Raw genomic sequence first — 7,042 nt, 5'->3', positions numbered from 1 at the left:
AAAGAATCTTACAAGATGGAGAGATTGACGCGTTTATACATTCGAGAGATCGTGAGACTCCACGGAATACCAACATCTATCATCTCGGATAGGGACAGTAGGTTCACGTCGCGCTTTTGGCAATCACTCCACAAGGCAATGGGAACTCATCTCGATATGAGCATCGCATATCACCCACAAACGGACGGTCAAAGTGAACGAACCATTCAAACGCTAGAAGACATGCTTCGTGCATGTGTGATAGACTTTGGAAAGTCTTAGGATACCCACCTACCATTGATCGAGTTTTCATATAACAATAGTGTTGGGCTTAGAAGATTGCGTCTTTTGGGCTCGTTTGTTTATAATTCTTTGTATTACGGTTTGGGCCTGTCCAACCGTGTGTCTTTTATGCTTTGTATATAAGCTTATGCTTGCATGCATATTAGGTTAAGGTTTTAGAGATCTGAGAATACAATTTTTCCAGACGACTAAAGGTTTCTTTAATCATACTTGTAACCTTCCGATCCTCTACAGTTGATGTTCTTAATCGAGCTCTTCTGAGGATTTTGTTTTAATCATTCAACACGTTTGATTCATTCTTGTTCCATAATTTTACTGTGTTTATATCATCATTGTTTTCATAACTTGTTCAAGATCTTATCGATCTTCTAAGATTAAGAGGTTAATTAATCTCATCAATTGGTATCAGAGCAGGAGGCTGTGTAATTGATACACATCTTTTCTGTGAAAAAGATTTTCATTAGGGTTTTTCCGCAATCATCAATATTTATTGAGCCGTCATCTCTTTATTGACGTATCTTGATATTTATTATTTTGCCCTGATCTGCTTTATTACAAGTCTGATCTTTGAACAGGTTTTTACGATCATAATGGACGCGACACAATCAAACGTTATTAATATTTCAAACAGCATTGGTTCGACGACAAGGATTCCGATCTTATACACCAACGATTATGAAGTATGGGCACATCATTTCGAAGACTACGTTATTGGGTCGGAGGAAAATGGGTATTTGATTTGGGAAGCCATCACAAACGGACCGTTCTCTCATTCTGCAATGTCCAGAATCATTAAAACTCAAAAAGAATACAATGATCTGCTTAAGGACGTGAAAGACATTGCACAAGATGAAAAGGACAAGTTCCAATGCAATATCAAAGCACTAAGATTGATCCGGTTCGCCCTTCAGTCCGATACATTCAGATTGGTTAGCTCTTGCACGACGGCGAAGGATGTTTGGGACAGACTTCGTGAATTGTATTCTACAGACGAAGATCTCGAACATTCTATTCAAACTCTGCTTCTATCTGAGTTTGGTGAATTCAGACAAGGGGCTGAAGAATCTGTGACCCAGACATTCGATCGCTTCAATCATCTTCTCAGCAAGATGATCAAACATGATATCGAAAGGAAGCTCATCGAACAGAAAGTTACATTCCTGAATGGTCTAAGGTCTGAGTGGAGAGCAGTAGTTTCCACAGTTAAAGCCCATGAGCAATTTAAATCATACTCTTTGGCGAAACTGGTGGGAATTCTCAAGTCTCAAGAGAAAAACGTGGTGCAAGAAAAGAATGTCGTTTCCGGTCTCGGTTCGTTGGCTCTCTTGTCAAAAAGTAAAGCCGTTATGGAGGATGAAGACCTCAGCCTAGAAGAATATGATCTCACATCAGAAGATTATGCCTTGATGGTATCCAATCCCAAAAGGTTCATAAAGAAGAAATTTCCCAGCAACAAAAACCGAAACTGGCAGGGAAGCTACAGCTCTGAAAAGGTGGTTAATGAACCGAAAGTTGAGGAGCACAAGAAGGAACCGAAGGTTGACGGCGACTCTGGAGTGAGCTGTTTTTACTGTGGTGGGAAAAATCATTATGCTAAGGACTGTGTCCTCAAGAAAATGGCTGAGAAAGATGATGGAAACAATGAGGAAACTGTGTTGCAGAAAAGGCTAGATGAGTTAAGAAAGAAGAAGTCTGCTGCTAACCCGCCTAGTAATGCTCTTATTGTGCAGGATTCTGTTCCAGGTGGTGAGTTCGGTAGCACGGAAGTTTGGTCTACCGACTCAGAAGACGAGGAAGTGAGACAGCCTACTCATGGAAAGGCGTTCGTGTCTAAGGAAGAAGGCAGTGGTGGTAAATGCCTTATGGTTTCTGGTGTATCTCAATTGAGGGGATACAACACCGATGGAGGTCATGATGGACAGAATGCAAAGGAGGACATGTGCTTCACAGCCAAACCACTCAGCCAACAGTTCAATGAGCTGGATGAACTGATAAAGAAGGTACAATCTATTTTTATTTCATGCAAAGTACCATCATCCTCTTATGAGAAAGAACTAAAAAATGTCAATTCAAGAATATCTCATCTAGATAGTAGCTTAACTCAAACTCGGGTCACAAATTCTAACCTAACTGATCAATTGAGCAGGGCAGCGTCGAAGAGTGAGGAGCGGAGAATGTGGATAGAGTTAAAGGAATCGGAATTAGTCAGAGTTAAAGATGAAAACATTTATTTGCAAAGAGACAATTTGAAATTGTTAAAACAACGAAATGTTTTTTGTTTAATTGCTAAACGTCTGTATTCTAATATTACTCAGCTTCACTTGGATTGTGAAATAGGCCAAAGAATTCATCGCATGATTTTGCCCTTCCTAGAATTTAAGGAAGATGAAATCGATGCCGAAGCCTATAACTGTGAAAGTGTGATATCGTCTGATGACATAAATCCCACCTACATGTATGGACTGGACAAAATTGAGTCCTTCATTAAATCTAAAGACCACAAGCTCATGCTTAAAAATCTTTTGGATGAAAATGACAGACTTAAACTGAGGACCGAAACCATGCTAAAATTTGACTCTTTAAACGCCAAAGTAAGCTCAGAAAACAAAATTGATGTTGAAACTGCATCTGAGCTTAACGAGGACGACAATATGAGTGAAATTTCTGTAGAGGACACGGTTGACTGCTCAGAATTTATTAAAACCGAGCCAGAAAATCACAAGAATCTTATTTCTGAAAATTCAGTAGAGTTCGCTCGGTTGTCCCATCAAAAGTCCCCGAAATTAGTTGAGAAAGCTGTTGTGTATCAAAAGGTCAGGACTACTCCAAATCAAGTATACAAGGTAACAGGAGTAACTGAACATCAAACAGCTGAACTTGCAGCCATTGTAAACAAAGACAATGCTGATGGCTGTGATGAATACTTCTGGGAAGCTCCTATTGATAATGCAGACGAAACCATTGGTTTATCTGAACGAACTTCCTGGAAGAGCAAAGGAAGATACATACCCGAACCATTGAATAAGCCAAATAACTTCAGTGAGCCGAGCACTAGTGGTACAAAAGATACTCCTCAGAAGGATGTTCACTCACCAGAAGAAACCATTCCTTCGGCTTCTTCAGCTCAAAGTAATTCTACCGCAGTTCAAATGGAACCGATCAAGGAGTCAGCAAAAACGAAAGCAAATGTTCATCATCAACCATCTCAGATGCGGAACAGGAAGATAGAAAGGAACAATAGATACCGGAAGAACCTTTCTGAAAGAAAACAATTTTGGCGTTCCCAGAATGCATACTTCACTCATCAAGACAAGAATCTAAAGTATGAAAACATTCCTGCAGAAAAGCTTGAAAGTTCCAAAAACCGAAAGCCGAGGTTCGGTTCACAAAAGGATAACAACCGAAAGCAGAAGTTCGGTTCTGAAAAGGATATCAACCAGAACCAAAGGTTCTGTTCCAAAGGTGGCTCCAACCGAACACAAAGGTTCGGTTCTGAAGACAAAAGAGTACAAAACTCTAAGGTCGGTCCCTCCAATGATCAAAAACAAAAGGGTCACCTAAAGTCTCCTTCTAAGTCTGATTCTTCTCATTCTTCTAATTCTTCTTCACCCTCTGTTTCATATCGATCTCGTTCTAAATCTCATTCATCAACTGAGCAAAAGTGGAAGCAGAAGGTCAATAAATCCACACCAAAGACCGAATCTAACACTACTAATCTTAACAAAATAAAAGTGTACACCATTAAAAGGAAAGATAAAACAACTCTCGTAAAAAGAACTTATCTTGTTGATATCTCTCTCATTGCTCCTGTTTCCATGCAAAGCTCACGTGGACCCAAGAAACTTTGGGTTCCTAAATCTCTCTAAATTTTGCAGATTATAAGTGACGAGCAGTTCGACGAAGAATGGTACATTGATAGTGGCTGCTCACGTCACATGACAGGGAGGAAAGAAGAGCTTAGGGAGTACAGATCGCTTGCAAATGGTGGCAACGTCAAGTTCGGAAACAATTCTTTCGGCACCATAAAGGGATACGGGATGATAACCAATGGAGACTTCTCTATAAGGAAGGTGGCTTATGTGGAAGGACTCCAACACAACCTCATTAGTGTATCTCAACTGGTTGGAGGTACAGGTCTCAAAGTCTCATTCGATGATGAAGGTTCAGAAATTATAGAGAAAAAGTCAAATAAAATAATTCTCAAGTCAGAGCGAAAGGGTGAAATGTTTCCCTTAAACATGAAACCCATCAAAGGAAACCCAGCTGTATGCTTATTGTCAAAAGCGCAATCCAATGAAAGCTGGTTGTGGCACCGAAGATTATCTCATCTTAACTTCAAAGATATTAATCGTCTTGTTACAGGAGGTCATGTAAGGGGCCTTCCATTACTCAAGTTCGACAGGGATCATCTATGTGCTGCATGCGAAATGGGAAAGCAGAGTCGTCAAAGTCATCCATCTATTATCAACACAAAAGTTGTTGAACCACTCGAATTAATTCATATTGATTTGTGTGGTCCTTCATCTATCAAAAGCATCGGTGGTAGCAAGTACATTCTTGTTATCGTTGATGACTTTTCTCGATTTACATGGGTGTTCTTTCTAAAGCTCAAATCTGAAGCGACTCAAAAGCTGAAAACGTTTATTACGCAAATTGAAGTACAGCTCAAAAAGGTTGTTCGCAACATCCGAAGCGACAATGGTCTCGAATTCAAGAACAGGGAGTTTGAAGAGTTTCTTGCAGAGAAGGGAATTAGTCATAATTTCTCAGCTCCCTACACACCACAACAGAACGGAATAGTCGAAAGACGAAACCGATCCTTGTGTGAAGCTGCCCGAACTATGCTAAGTTTTGCTTCTTTACCTCTTTATTTTTGGGCTGATGCTATTTGTGCTGCTTGTTTTACACAGAACAGGTCATATCTCAACAAAAGGTTCGCACTCACCCCATATGAGATATTGAACAACAGGAAGCCAAATGTGAAATTTTTCCATGTGTTCGGCTCAAGGTGTTTCATCTTCAACTCCAAAGAACACCGCAACAAGTTTGATGTCAAAGCCGACGAAGGAATTTTCCTGGGTTACTCTCTCACATCCAAGGCATACAGGGTCCTAAACAAGCGTTCAAGAAAAATTGAAGAGACATATTATGTGACCTTTGACGACAACTATGTCAAGAAGCTGCAGGATAAAGAAAATATCACTGGGGAAATATTTCCTCCAAATGGCATGATTACAGTCTCGGTTGCTAATCTATTCGAGACATTTCTGGAGCTCTTTGACGAACCAGAGAATGCTTCACTTTCTGAAGCTGGTGCAGCAGATAACAAAGTTGATCACATGGAGCAGATTATTGAAGATGCTGCAAGGAGAATGTATGAAGTAGAACCAATCTGTAACGACTCTCCTTCCAACGAAGCTCAAATCAAGGGGGAGCCAAGTGCTCAAGTCGAGGGGGAGCCATGTACGCAAGTCGAGGGGGAGCCATGCACACAAGTCGAGGGGGAGCCAAACGCTCAAGTCCAGGGGGAGCCAAATTCCACAACTTCAACCGACGGGATCTCAACACCAGCAAGCTCAGGCTCACTAGAATCACCCGAACCTCATATCTTTCAAAGTACACCAACTGAGGTAGAACATGACGATGTGACACTCGGTTATGATAGCCAATCTGAACTAGAAGAAATAATCAATGCCGAATTAGACCCAACCGTTGATCCAAATTACCCTCCTCTTATCAAATGGACCAGAGATCATCCTGTCTCTCAAGTAGTTGGGGATGTATCTGAAAAAGTTCTGACCCGATCCCAACTGAAGGAAAAACAAACTTCCTTATTTTCAAAGGTAGAGTTTTGCATGTTCAATTCTTTCGTATCAAAAGTTGAACCAAAGACAGTTAACACTGCTCTCGACCACTCTGATTGGGTTCAAGCAATGCAAGACGAGTTGAACGAATTTGAAAGAAACAAAGTCTGGCGCCTAATTCCAACTCCTCCAGATGCTTCGGTTGTTGGTCTCAAATGGGTCTTTAGGAACAAAATGGACAAGGAAGGTAATGTTATACGGAACAAGGCTCGTCTGGTGGTAAAGGGATATTGTCAAGAGGAAGGGATAGACTACGAAGAGACTTTCGCTCCAGTAGCTCGGCTAGAATCTGTTAGAATATTTCTAGCTTATGCTGCTCACAAGAACTTTGAAGTTTTCCAAATGGACGTCAAGTGTGCATTTCTCAATGGAGAACTTGAAGAGACGGTGTACGTAGAGCAACCTCCTGGATTCGTGAACGAAAAGCATCTAAATCATTGTTATATTCTGGATAAAGCTGTGTACGGCCTTAAACAAGCTCCGAGAGCCTGGTATGAAACGCTTACAAAATTTTTAAAGATGTCTAAATTCAAACAAGGTTCGGTTGACCCAACCTTCTTTCGCAAAAAGGAAGGTAACCACCTTATGATAGTTCAAATTTATGTCGATGATATCATCTTTGGCTCCACGAATCCATGCTTAACGGCTGAATTCAGAAAGCTGATGGAGACTAAGTTTGAAATAAGCTCAATGGGTCCTATTAACTTTTTCCTTGGTTTAAACATAAGACAGGGACCCGAAGGCATCTTTATTAATCAGGAAGCTTACACGAAGACTCTCCTAGCAAAGTTCAGTATGATGGGAGACTCAAAAGTCAAAATCCCAATGGCATTCGGCACTAAGCTTACCCCATCTCTAGACAAACTAGCTGTTGATATCATGCTCTATCGTCAAAT

This window comes from Lactuca saligna, chromosome 5 (genome assembly GCF_052625555.1).
Source record: "Lactuca saligna cultivar CGN05327 chromosome 5, ASM5262555v1, whole genome shotgun sequence".
NCBI lineage: Eukaryota > Viridiplantae > Streptophyta > Magnoliopsida > Asterales > Asteraceae > Lactuca > Lactuca saligna.
Note: the sequence above shows the minus strand (reverse complement) of the source record.